Source organism: Pleurodeles waltl, chromosome 4_2 (assembly GCF_031143425.1).
Source record: "Pleurodeles waltl isolate 20211129_DDA chromosome 4_2, aPleWal1.hap1.20221129, whole genome shotgun sequence".
Lineage (NCBI taxonomy): Eukaryota > Metazoa > Chordata > Amphibia > Caudata > Salamandridae > Pleurodeles > Pleurodeles waltl.
The window spans coordinates 1,014,449,491-1,014,467,343 of NC_090443.1; the positions used below are offsets into that span (position 1 = coordinate 1,014,449,491).

The window sequence follows — 17,853 nt, forward strand, 5'->3', positions numbered from 1 at the left end:
AGAAATGGAGGAACCTAAAGGCCCAGGTTCCATGTCTGTTTTTTAGGTCGAGTGTAGATTGCAAAAGACCTGTTGTGGGCTTACCAAAAGCTTACAGGGGCTTAAAGGCAGCCCTTTGCAGGGATATGGATTTACATGAATCAAAACATAAGTTTTGTAGAAATGTTACTAATCTGAGTAAAGGGGAATTAGGTGCACTTAACGATCTTAAGCAGAATGATCAAATTATGATAAGGCAAGCTGACAAAGGTGGCAATGTGGTCATTATGAACAGAAGTGATTATGAACAGGAGATACGTTCACAATTGGATGACACTCAGTGCTACGAAAAGATGGGTTCCAACCCGATTTTGAGATTATGTGATACCATTAACAAGAAATTGGAGTCTTGGTACCATCTCGATTTATTGAGTAGGGATGAGTTTTTGTATCTTAGGGTGACAAGACCGAGATTCCCGTGCTTTTACACATTACCCAAAATTAATAAAGAATTACCTTTTCCACCGGGTAGGCCGATTTTCTCAGGTATTGGGGGTCCCACGGAAAAATTATCTGAATATGTTGATGTATATTTGAAACCTATTGTACAAAACTTGCCATTGTATATTAAGGATACAACACACATTCTTAGTACTCTTAACGATGTGGAATGGGAAGAAAATATGTTATTAGTTACTCTAGATGTGGTATCTTTATATACATGTATTCAACATGATGTGGGTTTGGAAGCAACAGAGTGGTTTTTGAATAAGAAATCCGCAAGTCTATGGCAACATATGAGAATGTTATTGGAAATGATTTCTTTGATTCTAGATAATAACTTCTTCCTTTTTAAACAAGATTGGTTTAGACAGAAACAGGGGGTGGCCATGGGTTCCAGGTTCTCCCCTTCTTACGCAGGTCTGTTTATGGGCCTGTTTGAGGAGAGGTGGGTCTGGGGCCCGGGTGCAGCCCCTTGGCAGACGTTTATTCTTTATTGGGGACGTTACATAGACGATTGTATTATGATCTGGACTGGTGGTGTTGATCAGTTGTTGGAATTTTTTGAATATTTGAACTCCAACACTATGAATGTTAAATTTACATGTCAATACAGTGAGACACGGATGGAATTTTTGGATGTGGAGTTATTTATAGAGAATGGTCGAATACAGAGTAAATTATTTCGTACGTCCACTGCCTGCAACTCTGTATTGCATGCAGGGAGTGCACATCCTAAACACCAAATTGAGTCTATTCCTTATGGTGTGATGATTAGGGCACGTAGGAATTGTAGTAAGGATGAGGAATTTGAATAATGTATTCAGGATATGGGTAAACGCTTTGAAATGAGAGGGTATCGACAATGTGTTATTAGAAAGGCACAAGAGAAAGTAAGACATATGTCGAGGCATACAACACTCAAGTCGAGACAAAAAGTCAATAAACGGCAGAACAATGGGGAAAAGTTGAGAATAATTACGGATTTTACAGACAATGCTTGGATATTAAAGAAATATGTTTCTAAACATTGGTACATATTAAATCAGGATGAGATTTTGAGGGAATTTGTGGCGAATAAGCCATCCTTTACTTTTCGTAAGGGTAGATCATTAAAAGATCTTTTGAGTCCTAGTTTTCCGATGATTACTCCCAAAGTTGACTGGCTATCAGCTCGGGGAATAGGCTTCTTCAAGTGTGGAGATTGTGGACTCTGTAAATGGGCCTGCCATGGGAAAAAATAATTTTCTAATAAACTGGGGGAGATATTCATCATTAGATCCAGCATGAACTGCAACACATCTTTTGTGGTCTATATAATTGTTTGTAAATGTGAGCGGTTTTATGTAGGAAGCACAATCCGACCTCATAAAGTGAGAATTGGGGAACATGCAAGAGCTCTGGTACAACAAGATGATAGATACCCTTTGGTGACACATATGATGGTCTGTGAGTCTCAGAAAACAAAAAGTAGCTTCAAGTTTTTTGGTTGTGAACACATATTGAAGGATCCGAGGGGGGAATAGAGAACTGACATTAAGGAGGAAGGAAGCAATGTGGATAATGCTTTTAAGAGCGGTGGAAGAAGGGTTGAACACGGATAGAGAGTTGGAGTATTTCCTGGGAGCATGAGCCAAGGAATAATAAAGGAGGGAGGTACGGGCTGACATGTACTTTAATAATTCCTACTCAGTGTAAGCAAAATTTGTGAAATATATACAGTTATTGTAACGTTTGAAGTATGTGTACTATTTAGGAATCTATTAATATTTGTTATGTCTGTATTTAGATGGTTGTATTATCCTGTTTGGGATATAATTCAGCCAGGTGATATATGTGTGTTTTATAACATATGCTGAACCATGGCTATGCTAATAATGTACTCTTGAATTGTTGTAATATGTTCAATAGGTCAAGGACTATGATTGGTTAGATTTCATTGTATTATGTGTTATATTATGTTTACTAGTGGGCTGTTATTAATATGGATAATGGGGGTACCTTTTTATCTTCTTTTTCATCTGGATCAATTTGTACATTTATTTTCATTGGGTTGTTATGGTGTAATGCCACTTTTTACTGACACGCTCTAATTATGCAGAGTTGTAGTGATGGGTACTATTTTTAGTAAATAGTAGCATCTATAATGCTCACTGGTACTGAGCAGGGTGGTGAGTGTATTTTGCTCTGCACAAAATATTGGTTTAGTCCCTTTTCTATCTTTACTTTTGCTCGAAGACGAGCTGGAGCAGTCCGTTTTTAGTTGCTTTACCTCGGGGATTTCAATCCGGGCGTATGTGCGTGGCGCTTACAGCGTCCGCGCATTTACTCGCAACGAGTTTCAGGAACACCGATATTTCCATAGCGGGCGTTCTTTACGAGATTAAGTTAAGCGCTTTCAGGTAATTTACTACTTTTTGAATGATATGATATTTAATGTTTACAAGGCAGTCGGGATACTCGGATTTACAATGGCGCTAATGTGATTAGCATGCTTTATGCTATATATTACAACGACTATACTATGTTTGTTTTACAGTGGTTTGCTGCATTTGGAGCGGGGTTTTTTTCAGAATATGTTTTGGTGATTCCGGAGTAACCAGTTGTCCTTGGAAGGATAAATTATTTGCAGATCAAAGAAATACTTCTTATTTGAGGGATTGTTGAATAGGTTTAGTGTGCTAGGTACTTATTTTGGTTTTTTACCTTGGTTTTTACTTAGAGCCTGACAGTAAACTAGCCTTATGATACACTTATTAATACAAATATGGTGGTCACTTTCAATTTTACTTTTGCACCTCTGGTGACTTTTGATTTTGGATTTGATGGGTGTCACAAGCGGTGTTAATTTATACTAACAAGATACCACTTTGAGGTTTGTTATACTTTAAGGGTAATTTGTTATGAAGTGGGGCTCTTTCACCCAATCTTCTAGTTTCAGAATGAATAGATCTGATTAATTCTTATTAATCTATATCAATGATTACATCTATTGTTTCTCATCACTTTTGATACCTAGGAAAGTCTAACAAGCTATCAAATGACTAAGTCTCAGCCCTGATGAAGTCAAGTGGCGAAACACGTGTTGGCAGTAAGACCATTCTAGGAAACATGGATGCTTCACTATGGAGTAATCTATAAGGAGGATGGATGTTCTATTAACCCATAAATACAATGAACTAGGAGAATAACATGGACTTAATTCTCGTTTATTTTGGTTTATAAAGAACGGAAAGATAATTTGAATATTGAGAGAGTGGATATATAGGAACATTTGATGAAAGGACAATGGTTATAAATCAATGGAATTATAAATATTGAAAAAATGTGTGTATTAACTCCTGTTTGTGTAAATTGTTTTTCTTTCTTTTTGTGTTAAAGTATGGTAACACGGATACTTGATAAAGTATAATATATGAGGACTTTGGGGTTTGGAATACCATTGTTACTGCCTCTCGTTAATTTGACGTAATGTTCAACAATTACACAGTGTTAAAAATAGGAACTGTTGAAAAACCTTGATGGTAATTTGATATTAGATCAACGAGTGCCTCAGTATTGTAGTACGTTTTATTGATTGTCTTGTCCAATCAATGTAGGGGTTTAGGGTGTATTCCCCACTGTAGTGCACCGTTGGAGGTTTAGATATTGGATCATTATAATTTAATACTTGGTGCGCCATTACTCCCTTAAATACACCTTACGTCTGGTATTAACTTTGCTGACCATAGGCTGGCCTATTTGTCACTCTCAATTGCTTGCTTTTGCTGGCTTTCCTTGACCCAGCTTTCCCATCTCATGTTTGTCCTCCCACTGGAGAATAGCCTCGTCACCATTTCTATGATTGGCTGGCTTCTGGGCCTGATTAAGATCTTGGTTGACTGGTTTACTCCATCACAAACGTGACGGATATCCCATCCACCGTATTTTGATTCCATTATATTCTATGGAGATCGTAATACGGCAGATAGAATATCCGTCACATTTGTGATGGAGTATTCCGTCCCCCAAGATCGTAATCAGGCCCGCTGTCTTTCTACTGCTCATGTTTAGGGGACTACTTTTTTAATTAAGCGCTCCTTGAGCGTGCATATGTTTTCCAGCTCTTTCCCTTGTGTGCTTCTCCCTCACCAAATGCCTCCCGGGTGCTCCATGTTGCTGTCTCCCTTGTGTTGCTTTCTCACTCGTGCGCTTCTCTCCCCAGCCTCATGCGACTTTCCTTCATGTGCTGCTTTTCCCCTCTCCTGCTAACTCCGCAATGCTTCCCTCACCCGCTGCTCCAGAGCCCCCATTTTTCTAAAAAAAAAACTATTTATCTTTTATTTTTTAGGGTGTCGGATGGGACAGGCATTACATTTCTGCTGGCATGTCTGCCTAAAAAAATCATTTTCACACCACATCTTTTTCATATTTTTTCTGTTTACTGAGCCACCTTGGATTGGTAAATAAAAAAATAATGTCATGACATTTCATAGGCGCACATGCTTGGTGACTCGTGCGCACACGTAATCTTGCCTGTGCGGACCTACACACTGGCACAGCCACTGAAGCCGCATCACCATGTCTTTTTTTTCTATTAACCATGCTGCACATCTTCTTCCCGATGCTGTACAGCATTGTCAAAAGGCTTTGCCAAAGCCAATAGGTATCAAAGGTGAGACCTACTGGTTTGCTTTTCCAGGGCTCAGCTCTGGTAGGCCCCTGCTCACTTAATGCATTAAACCTTCTTTGCAGAGCTCACTAGGTACAATTTTAGTGTTGATATTTTCTTTTGGCCAATAATGTTGCATCCTTTTGATAGCCATGTCTTATATTTTGGAGTACCAGATGTCAGACAGCTGAAGGTTTCAGGGGGTGGTTTTGAGCTGATGACGATGTGTTTTGAGAGAGTTTGGAATAAGCTCCTTCCGTCTTGGGGCAAAGGGTTTTTTGATTGTGCAACATTTTGTTATTGTGTTATTGAACTGAATTGCAAAATGTTAAGAGGTTTTAAGCTAGTTGTGTTGAGAGTGTTGTCACTGCAGTGGTGAATGTGCTGCAGAAGATTGTTACAAGAGGAGTGCTGTTGGAGGGAACACTGTAATAAGTAGGAGACAAACTGTGTCACTGGGGGTAGTTTGTGTTTCACTAGGATAGCTTTACATTCAGGTTGTTTCTCGTGATGATTTTATGTCCTCGTGTTATTGTTCAATGCAAGATGGGGTTTGTTTTTGGCTACCAAGTTGCAGTTATCCATAGACAGTCTAGTTCAGCAGTTCCCATCATTTTGACTCATGTGGACCCCAACAATATCATTACTGGAGCTTGGGGTCCCCCACTGAATCTTTATTGGAATCTGAGGACCCCCCCACTGAGTCATTACTGAAAGCTGGGGACCTAAACTGTTAATATTATTTAATTTTATAAGCAGTCGCGGACCCCCTGAGGAGGCTTTGCGGTCCCCCCTGGGTCCTTGAAACACAGGTTGGGAACCCCTGGTCTAGCTGCACGTCTGTTATTATACCAATTTTTGTGGTCTGGTTTTTTGTACTGATCTTGCTGCCATTAGCCTGCATTTGTTTGTTTGAGTTGGTCGAATTAGGTTTAAAGGTGGTTGTGGAGCCAGTATGGTTTGCTGCTGTGGGGCCTGTTGTCCTGCTCTACAGTGTAGTAATTATTTCAACACTAACGCAGCTCCAATGCATGCTCGAGTCAGGACAGAGAGTAGCTCCTCATGAAAGTTTTGTTTATGTGTGTTTTGTTATGACAGGATTAAGTTGGCACACTTGCAGGAGCACTCATGACATCATTTGATCAGTCTGAACCTTGACAAAGCCACAAGACTGGAATCTAATTTCTGAAATATCGTAATGTTTTGCCATGCTGGGACTAGTTTTTCAGTTGGTATGCTTACATACAACTGCATAATCTGATCACTATAAATGCACAATTTTTATTCCAGAACGTGACAACTCGTACCAGCTTTTACTGACGTTTTTCAAAACTGATGTTTTGTAAACCAGTCCTGTTTTCTTTAAGGAACTCGAGATGTTTAAAAAATGTTTTTGGGAATGCAATCACAAGGATGGTGATTTGCTGTCCATTGCTGGCCACCATCCCTGTGTGATGCAGCCAATCAAAGGGACAGTCACAAATTGCAACCTGCCTAATGAATATTAATTAGGCAGGTCATTCATTGACCCCCGTGAGGCCCTATTTTGTGAAATGACTTATTTGCAGATAGGTCGGTTCATAACATGGAACAGAGATCACAAAAAGTTGGTATACAATTTGCAACCGTGTTTTTGTGATGACCTCTTAGTACTCAGAAAATGCCACAGGGACTCCAGGGAAACTCAAACCAGCTGTCTGTCTGCATGATTGCCCTCAGTTGGAGTTGTTCGCCAGCTTAAAAAACATATCAACGCAAAGGCACATGCTATCCAGGATGTTTTACTGCTTTGCCTCCCATAAATGCCTATAACAGCCGCAAACAAGCTGTGACAAAGCCAATAGCTCTCTCCTATGTGAAAGCTACTGGCTTTGCCAATGTCTTTTAGCCATGTCATACAGCAGTGTTTCTATGCAACATGGCTAAAAATAAAGTTAGAAAAAAGTGCTGTGATGTGGCCAGAGTTGGTGCTGTGCCACAGTGTTTTTTTTTTTGCGGGATGGGGTTGGGGGTACAGGCAAGCAATGACGACAGAAAGGAATGGGGCAGCAACAAAAAGAAGGGGTAGGTGGGGGGGCAGAAGCAACATGGAGAAAGGGTTGGTGGTGGGGGAAGGAGAAACATTGAGAAGGGGTGGGTGTGATGGTGAAGAAGCACTACAGACAAGAGAGAATGAGAGGGGAAGACAAAATAGTACCAGACCTGCCAACTTACACGGTGCCACCGGGTGTCACAGAATTTTGGCTCTCTTCATACTGTCACTAGGTGATGAACCAACATCACACAGTAGCAGGAAGAGGAAACCACTGAAAGTGCGAATTTCCAGCTCCTCTTTGGCAGCTGCAAGAAACCATTGTACATTAAGAGTTGTGAAAACACCCCAGGACTTTGGCTGCAGCCACAGCAACCTTTGTTTTTTTTTGTTTATGGGAGAGTAAGGAGGTCGATTGGGACAAGGCACGGGGAGACGTGCCTCAGAAAGTAGGTTTCAGCTTAAAGCCCCGCCCCTAGAAGGCCGCATCCCATTTCACATGGCAAATTTTATGCTCAAGTTGGTAGATCTGTGGTACCTTAATCATGAGCAACAGACTGACACGAATCAAGAGGAAGGAGTTTCTGCTTGTTCCAGGATCCATAAAAAGAAAAGAAAGTGATGCCCGGCATACACTGGCTAATTAGGAGGTAGCAAGGAAGAGTGACAATGATGCCAACAAATGCCAAAGCAATGTGCGGCTCCAAGCCCTTTATTGTAAACAATACCCCTTCCAGTGACATCATAGCCTGAGCAAGCATTTGCAATGCAATGGGTCTCGCATTTGCTTGAGTTAGAGCTATTGGCATTGTAAATTTATAACTTGACTTTTCTTGCCACATAAATTGGTCAACCCTGCCTCATAATTTGGTCTTTTCCTGCCTCATAATTCCAGTGGCCCTGCAAATGACTAAAGCATTTCCATGTACCTTCTTCCTCTACCTGCAGCAAAAACTGAAAATATTGCCTATTACCATCCTAATTTTAATTTGGCATGCTAATTAGAATAACACTTGCACTGCCCCACCATCAGAGTTGCTGGGTGACTAATAGAAATGCTGGGGGGAAGTTAGGAGTAGAACTATTGAAAACGATGTGCGAAAAGACACGCAATGTAAACAAGTGTAACATAACATAGCTTTATGTCTCTTTTCGACACTTGTGCGTCAGCTCGGACCTGGCCAGTGTGCTGCTTAAAAGCTCAGAATGTGAAAAAACACATTATTTTGCATGTGATTAATTGCACTTCAACATTAAGCAATGTCCTTCTACAGGAAACCATGCAGCATTAAAAGGGGCCCAAAAATTGGTAAATAATTCTCTTTGTTTCCATTGACCTTTGAGCACCCTTGTTCCTTGGCTCTGAATTTTGATATATCCTGACTTCAGCACAAAATACAGTGCGTCTTGCAACTCCGCATGTGATCCTACTGGGCTATGCGTAAAAATTCAAATTAATTGAAGTCAAAGCCAACTGGGAATTTAATAGCGGCTACAATACACAAAATGTAAAAATACATGAAATTCACAAGTCACATGACTACTTTATTTTAGGCTCCAAACTATGCTTTGCTCACTTAACCTGAACCCTCCCTATTATATACTCTGCTTATAAATAACTGATTATATGAATACAATACATATTATTTATTTATTTTTTGGTTAACTTTAACAGCGGACTTGTAGGTGTACTATTCTTTTGTTTTGGGACAGGGAAGGGTTTCTAATTCCTGTGACTCTTTGCCATGATTTCCATGTAACACTAAAACACACATCTGTTTATAAATATGTAGCTCCCTTTTGGTAGGTGAACTCACAGACGCCTTGAAGTGCTGTACCGGCTGCACAGCACTTCGTGACAGAGTGCAATGCTTGCCTGCTCGGACCACGAGAAAGGAAAAAATAAATTCCACACTTTTTTCCTGAAGAAAAGTAAAATAGAGCACATACAACTCACAAGTTTCTATTGTATTTTCACTGTATTGCAATATTGACGTGTCACACTGTTCAAATGGGATGGGGCAGAATAGAACAAGAGCTACTATGTAGAGGTGTACCTTTGTATTGCTACGATCTAGAAGTTTTCTTTTTAAGTGATGACAGCAGCGTATAAAAGTTATTTTATAGGTTTTTAACAAACACTGCAGAAACACTCTTTTTCCCCTCAACAGTACCCAGAGGAGCCCGATGATACCATGGTAACGACTGGGCTTTTCCTGTGCTCGAGCCACAAACTCCTTAAAAGGAGGGAGGAGCGAGCGTCGGGGACCAGTCCCTTGTCTGGTCCTGCAACCATTCACTTTTTATAGCTTTTTCTCCTTTAGCACAATTGTAGACACGTTTCTTGCAGGATGTGTGACTGTTCTTCACACCAGGTAACAACCAGAACATTAGAACATTGGAATGCCAACATTCCAATGTTCGCTTTGTTCACAGCAACAGCTGTGAACAAAGCCTCACGGAGCCCGAGGGGATTTTAATCCCCTCGGGCTCCGTGAACATTTTGTTTTTTAATAGAATATTCTGCCGTGAGTGGCAGAATGTTCTAATAGCCTTAGAACCCGCCGTAGCGGGCTCTACCGGCTATTAAAGTCCCTCTCCCTTGTTAAATGCCCTCGCCTTCGGCTCGGGCATTTAACGTGGGGAGCGGGCCTTTAATAGCCGGTAGAGCCCGCTACGGCGGGTTCTAAGGCTATAGTATACAGCTCAAGACATAGGGGGTCATTACGACCCCGGCGGTCGACGATAATATGGCGGTAAGTAATGCCAACAGGCTGGCGGTACTTATCGCCAATATACCACTCCGACCGCCACGGCAGTGACAGCCTCCAGGCTGGAGATATCCATCTGTAGCCCGGGGGCTGTCACTGTTCCGCCTGCGGGATTATGACCCTGCGTACCGCCATGGTTTTCGTGGCTTTCTTAACACCACGAAAACCATGGCGGTAGGCACTATCAGTAACAGGGAACTCCTTCCCTGTCACTGATAGGGGTCTCCTCCCCCCAATTAGTCACCCCACCTCTCCAAAGCCCCCTCCACCCCCCTACATTCACGTCCCCCCTTCACACACACACACACACACACACACGTGCATACACACACCCATTCCCACATAAACGCATGCATACATCCATTCACACACACACACATCCGCACACACTTTCATACATACACGCATTCACATAACACAACATACACACACTCACACCTCCATACATGCTCACACGCATTCAACATGCAACACACCCCGCATCCACGCACACACAAACATTCACACACCTCTACACACACACACACACACACGCAACACCCCTGTCGGAGACCCGACTTACCTGTGTTCAGGGGGTCCTCCGGCAGGAGATGGGACCGGCACTGCTGCCACCAGCACCGCCCGCCAGCAGAACACCACCAAACCGTATTATGGGTCATGATACAGCTGGCAACAGTCTACTGGCGTGGCACTGCTGGTGGTAGCAGCGCCACCTTACCGCCATACGCCGGCGTGGCCACAGCCGGATTTCTGCCATTCTTCTGGCCATTCTTCCGCCATTCTACGGCAGACAGCTGGTAGCTGCGGTGACGGTCTTTTGGCGGCCATCGCCGCAGCGGTAAGCGGTTTTTACCACCAGTGTCAAAATGAGGGCCTTAATATTTATGCATCAGTGTAAGGAGAACGTGGATGGGCCACGTCTTGGACGGCGGCCATATTAGGTTCACGCGATCTGCTCACCCACCACACTCAACCCAATATATAATCTATAGAACAATGTAACCGTCATGCAGCTTCGATGGAGGTGAGATTGAGCAATTTAACTAAGCAGCTCCCGTTTGGTAGGTAAACTCTCAGACACCTCAAAGTGATGCACCAGCGGTGCAGTGCTTCACGTGACGGAGTGCAATGTTTGTCGGATCCGACCATGAGAAAGAAACAAATAAATGACATGCTTATTTACTGAAGAGAAGTAAAACTGAGCACGTATTTGAAGCACAGCCATGTTTCACTTCACGGCTCTGCTGCATACTGCGGTGGGAAGCTGAGCATTTTTCAGCGCCTTTCTTGCACTCGATTAAGAGGCTGCTCATGTTTCTCTTCTCTGGCGATGCGCCCCCTAGGGGAGGAGAGCACATCTTAAAATAGAAACCCAGTCACTCCAAGGACGGCGTGCTAGCACACGCAAACACGCAGATGGACACGCGCCCAAGATGTAAAGCACACAGAAAAGCACAAACACAATTACTCAAAGGTTTATAAACTCAGCACACATAAACACGGAGATGAAAACAGACAAACACGTATACAAACACCTGCAATACCTCTGCGCGAGTTCGCAGTATGTGAAACTTGAAAGCGCCATGGAGTGCGACGCGAAGGGGAGTTGGGAGTTTGCGCTTGAAATTGCCATGGTCGCAGAAGGGGAGAGACAAAAGAGAAAAATAATTTTGCCCACAGGAAATTATGTGAGTGATCGTGCAATAAGCTGTTTAACAGGGTCAGTCTGCAAGGCGGTAACAAACCATCCTCAGGGCGGGACAAAAGTAAGGCATTTGCCAATAACATCAAGGGATTTTTGAAAGGCAAGCCCAAGAACAAATGAAAGTGATGGACATGAGATGGGCATGGTTAAAAGTCCACAGAAGCAATACGTCAAAAGCGCTGACTTAAAAACTGCATGCCAAAAGCCTCTAATACAAATGTACGCTAGGTGTCCTCAACTTATTTGCACAGAATTTACACATCTACCCAAAAAGTGGGGAACAACACACAAACAATATTTGTGCCCTTTTTGCACATTTTATTTCTGCATTTTTTCAGTTTGGCTCTTGGCATTATTATTCCCAGGTAGAAGGCGCACACGGGTCAAGCCTTGGTAACACATCCGAGGTAGAATCAGAAAATCAAACGGGGAGAAATAAACTGTCGCATTAACTTGCACCCGAGTCAAAGAAGTTCTATGCGGGAGAAAGATAAAAAAAAAATGTATAGGAAAATTGCTGGAGCCTCGCTCCTAAATTTGGGAGCGCTGTCATCTAAGTGGCTGCAAGGACCTTGGTGTAGCTGCTTTCAGGATTGAAGAGCGCTTGCACCGGGGTCCGGAAGCGGCCCAGAGCGCCTCGGGGGCTGCAGCACGTGGGGGCCGCCCTGCCCTCGGGCCTCCTCCGAGGTCGGCTGAGGCTCTGGCGGGTCTCCAGGGCACGTGCCTCCCTCCCTGGGCGCGCGCTGGGCACGTGACGCCTCCACGTGAGGCGGGCTCGGCCCCGCCCACAGCATCTCGTGATGTTTGTGCTCCCTCCCCCAGGCCCCGCCCCCGCTCTCCCTCTCCCTTTTCCTCTCCTCCTCCCTCCCACTGTCCCTCATTTCCCTCTCCATCTTCTCCCTCTCTCTTCCTTTCTTCACTCTCTCTCCTCCCTCCCCTTCTCTCACTCCTCCACCCACCGGCCTCCTATCCATGTCGATTGTCCCTGGAAACCCCCGACCGAAGAGCAGCAGGACACGAACCGAGAGTGATCAAAGGTGGCATTGTGAGAGACGCCAGCTGTCAGGATGGCCGAGCGGTCTAAGGCGCTGCGTTCAGGTCGCAGTCTCCTCTGGAGGCGTGGGTTCGAATCCCACTTCTGACATGTCATTTTTTTCACCCTAAAATTACATTTTCATTACAATAGTTGGTAATATTTCACTGATTTGTGAGTATGTAATCTATTTGATCCGAAAAGTATTATTTTATTAGTATAGTTGGTAATATTTCACCGATTTGTGAGTATATCGTACACTTTGGGGAATTTCAAACAGTGTTTTGCTTTAGAATGTCACAAAAGCGTCTAATTTGCAGTTCATCCCAATTACAACCATTTCGCTTTTCTTTTATTTAGCGAATAGTTTATTTAGAAATCTGATCTCATGAGAAATCAAAGCAAATGGCCCCTTGGTGGCTTTGGAATTTGTGTCTCCTTTTCAGAAACTAGCTCTACAAATTCACCCACTAAGTACAAGACAAACCACAAAAATAGATATTATTCACCACCACTTACAAAACTGCAAAAACTATAGTGAAAACAAATATTCTTTACAACTCACCCTGAATGTGAAAACTAAGAAGATGGTGATCTTAGTACAACACACAAATAAAATAAACTTTCATGGACTGGTCCCCCTATCCCGCTTTTTTTGTTTAAAAAAATGTATTTGGACTAGTTTCTCAGTTCTCATTGGGAGAATCCACAAACTCCCGATGGGGTTATAATCCCTTACATGTGGGAGAAAAAAGGATACAAATATGACCGGATATTTTTTGTACAAAAAACGTTATGAAGGCTTAAAAACAAACTGCTTCTAATAGTCAAGAGTTTAAAGCATGTTCTAAAACTCTGTCTAACAGAATTAGCCAAAATTAAAGGCAAGGGTCTCTGCACTGGCCATAAAACAATCTGGAGAAAAGACCAAAAATATTTACAGCAATTATCTCTGTGTTCCACCATAATTAGTAACTTCTGCTCATTGGCTTCCAATGTGATTGATTAAACCTCCTTCAAACAAATGAAACACAAAGGCAGATCCCTTGGAGTAAAAAAAATTCTAGCTATCGCGTCAAGAATTTTCAATTCTATTAAGGACACGGAGGCGAGGATTATGCTTTCTCTTTCTTTACTGACTTAAACAGCAGCCAATCAAATACAAGTAACAGAAAAAACTACACATCCCAAGATGCTTAACATCCTATCACATGGTCCAATCACTAGCCATGTCCTCTGCAATAAGTCCTTTGACCTTTGATGTCACTTCCTCTTTCTTTGGTCATAACAGATAAGATCAACTTGAAAACGAAACTTCTTACGCCATCTCGAAATTCGGAGCCATGAACATCTTCTTCTTACTAAAGATCCGTCTCTTGGATAGCTCAACACCGGAGAACCAACCTGGCAAAACGTTAAAACCAAACTTTTCTCTGAAGCTAAGAATTTCAGGAATTCTTCTGATCAGAACCTGTAACAACAAACAGGCAGGTAATATCCCAACGAAATCGAAAATGTCTCAATAAACTGATGTTTCTATAATTGACAATAAATGGAAGGGAATTAACAATAAATCATAAATATTCACAATAATTGATATTCAATACACATTGTACAGAAGGGAGGGATAATCCTCGCCTCCGTGTCCTTAATAGAATTGAAAATTCTTGACGCAATAGCTAGAATTTTTTTTATTTTATGTCAGGACCGGAGGCTCCGATTATGCTAGTTTAAAGCTGTTCCATTACTAAAGTAGCTACATCCAATACTGGTTTGTGATAAAACTTATGAAAAGTATTTTCTGAAGACCAATCTGCTGCCTTCATAATATCCTCTAACCGGGATCCCAAGGCAAAAGATTTCGAAGCCATAGCTCCTCTAGCAGCATGAGCCCCAAATACAGAGGTATCAATACCTGCTTCACTCATCAACCATCTCCTCCATCTGGCCAAAGTGGCTGAGGTGACTGGTTTGAAAGGTTTTTGCAAAGAAATTAATAATTGACCTTTAACATCTTGTCGAAATTCTTCTGTGACAACTTCATAATCTTTTAAGCATTGAACTACACATAATTTCGAATTTTCAGTATAAACTGGATAGGATACTGACCTGTAATTTGTTTTAGTCCTTCTTGTCACTGAAAAAGTGACTCCCTGTGGAGAAAAAGTTCTACCAGCTAAATCCAAAGCTCTGACGTCTGAAACCCTTTTGCAAGAGATAAGACATAAAAGCATGGTCAGCTTAGTGGAAAGCTGCTTGCGAGACAAATACCTGTTGGTAGGCCAAGAATCTAAAATTTTTAAAATAATGTTAACATCCCATAATACAGAATATTTAGGTTGAGGAGGTTTAGAAAGGCGTATACCCCTCAAAAGTTTGCAAATTAACAGATGTTCTCCAATGGGTTTACCTTCTAGATGAGAATGCCCTGTTGAAATAGCAGATCTAAAGTTATTGATCGTCCGATAAGCCAAACCAGAACTAGCAAGTTCTGCTAGAAAGTTAACAATCATACCAATATGTGTCTCCACTGGATTGGCACCCCTTCCATCACACCAACTAGACCATCTGCGCCAGGCTGAGTCATATCTTTTATGGGTGTTACCGGCCCAGGCCTGCTTAATGTATCGAAACGTCTGGGGTACTCCATCTAGACCTGAAATTAACCAGGCTAGTAGAGTCAACTTTCCTGACAAGACCAGTGGATGTTGAAGGCCCTCCGGACTCAATAGAAGATTCCGACGAGGCGGAATTAGAAGAGGAGAGGCACAAGCTAAATGAAGAGCTATGGGGAACCAAGGCTGTGCTCTCCAAAAGGGTGTCACCAGAACAATCTCTGTCTTCTGTCTCCGCACCTGAGACAATACCCTGGCAATCTTCAGAAATGGAGGAAAAGCATAACCTCGAAACTGGGACCAATCCTGAAGAAAGGCATCGGTCTTTATAGCACAAGGGTCTGGACGCCAACTGTAAAATTTTGGAATTTGGCAATTGAGTCGTGAGGCAAACAGGTCCACTTCGCAATTGCCCCATTCCCTGACTATTTGAGCAAAAATCTGAGGGTCCAATTTCTAGTCGCTGGAATCCGACAGGTATCTGGAGTTCCAGTCCGCCATGATGTTCTGGTCCCCAGGAAGGTATTCTGTTATGACTACTAGACGTTGAGTTAGGCAATAATGCCAGAAATCTTTGGCAATCTCTGCCAGAATCTGGGACTTCGTGCCCCCTAATTTGTTGACATATCTCACTGCTGATACATTGTCCATCCGTAAGAGTATGCAACAATCTGTTTTCTGCGGGGAGAGACTCTTAATGGCAAAAGATCCTGCCAGCAGTTCCAGGCAATTGATATGAAGGGTTTGCTCCCATTCTGACCATCTGACCCCGTCCCGTCACTAGGGAGTTGCAACGTACTCCCCAACCCCATCTGCTGGCATCGGATTCTATTACTACTTCTGGGTGAGATCTGAAAATCGCCCTGCCATTCCAAGCTTCCATATGATGGAGCCACCATTGAATCTCTGATCTCACTTCGGCGGTCAATGGGATCTGTTCCGAGTAACTCAGACCCTATTGTAGATGTCTGATTTTGAGCCTCTGGAGTGCTCGATAGTGAAGGGGTGCAGGGAAGATCGCCTGAATAGACGAAGCTAATAAGCCCACTATTCTGGCTATATTCCTCAGTGAGACGGTTTGACTGGAAAGTATCGATCTCAATTCCCTCTTGATATTGCGAATCTTTTGAGAGGGGAGAAGAAGTTGGCATAGAATAGAATGTATCTGGAACCCCAGGAACTCTATCACCTGGGAGGGTTTCAACAGTGACTTCTGCACATTGATAAGGAAACCTAAATCTTGCAGAAGGCTGATGGTCCAATTCAAGTGATCTAGAAGGACTTGAGGAGATTGGGCCATCAGCAGAATGTCGTCGATATATATAATTAATCTGACTCCCCTGGCCCTGAGCCATTCCATCGCAGGCCTCAGGAGCTTTGTGAAGCACCAAGGGGCTGACGACAGACCGAATTGAAGGGCACGAAACTCTAAGCACTGCCCTTTCCATTGGAATTGCAGGAATCTCCTGTGAGGAGGAAAAATTGGAATCGACAGATATGCGTCCTTCAGGTCCAGACGTACCATCCAATCTCCTTCCAAGAGGATATCTCTTAACATGTGGATGCCCTCCATCTTGAAATGTCTGTAGAGGATCCACTGATTGAAATCCTTTAGGTTCAAGACTAAACGGTGACCTCCTCCTTTCTTGTCTACAACGAAAATAGGACTGAGGAAACCGTAAGGGTGAGGAGTAGTAAACTGGACGGCTCCCTTGTCTAAAAGAGCCTGCACTTCTTTGTCTATAAAACTTTGATTTGTTAGGGAAAAACACATCTGTGACGGAGGGGAGAGCTGCGAGGGGGTACTGATAAACTCCAGACGAAACCCTTTGACCGTTTGGAGAATCCATGGGTCTCCGGAGATCCGTTTCCAATTTTCCAAGCATAATGCTATTCTGCCCCAAGCTTTACCTGAGAGTAATGGATAATGCTCACCTGTGAAACTTGAGTCCTGTATGGCTCCTTGTTGCCCTCTGCGATGGCCCCTGCGGAAACGAGGACGTCCTCCTCTGGGGCGGGTAGGATAGAAGGTGGAGTCCTGTTCACTGTACCAACCACCTCTGCCTCTCGGATAATAGTTTTGGGGACTGTTGTATGTTCCTCGGCCGGGCATACGTCCCCCATAATGACCGGCCCTGACAAAAAGGCCTAGTTTAAAAACCTTCTTGAGAGACATTTGGGCTTTGTCTAGCGAAGAAAAGGTAGAGCAAAACTTAGCCAAGTCTTTAATAAAGGATGATCCGAAAAGCAGTCCTTCAGCCGAAGGACCCGCTTCCGAGGTTGCAAGATCCGACAATTTTGGGTCAATGCGCATTAGTACCGATTTTCTGCGTTCCGCAGAAATAGCACAATTAGAATTTCCTAAAAGACAAATGGATCTTTGTGCCCAACCGATAAGGACATCCGTGTCCACAGGAGAGCCTGATTCCTTGGTCACATAGGCTATCTCCAGGATCTTGGTCAGAGGACCTGACAAATCCAACAGTTTGTCTTGGCATTTACGCCAGGATCGATCCAAACCTTTTTTGGGATCTTTCGCAAATTTTCTCATAAAGGTGACCATGGT

At 42.9% G+C, this 17,853-nt stretch overlaps 1 non-coding gene across 1 annotated transcript; it reads left to right on the forward strand.

Annotated features, from left to right (window-relative positions):
* The first annotated feature begins 12,700 nt into the window (after nucleotides 1-12,700).
* On the forward strand, nucleotides 12,701-12,783 carry TRNAL-CAG (transfer RNA leucine (anticodon CAG)). The gene has a single exon. It is a non-coding gene; the product is annotated as a tRNA-Leu (tRNA).
* Nucleotides 12,784-17,853: the final 5,070 nt, after the last annotated feature.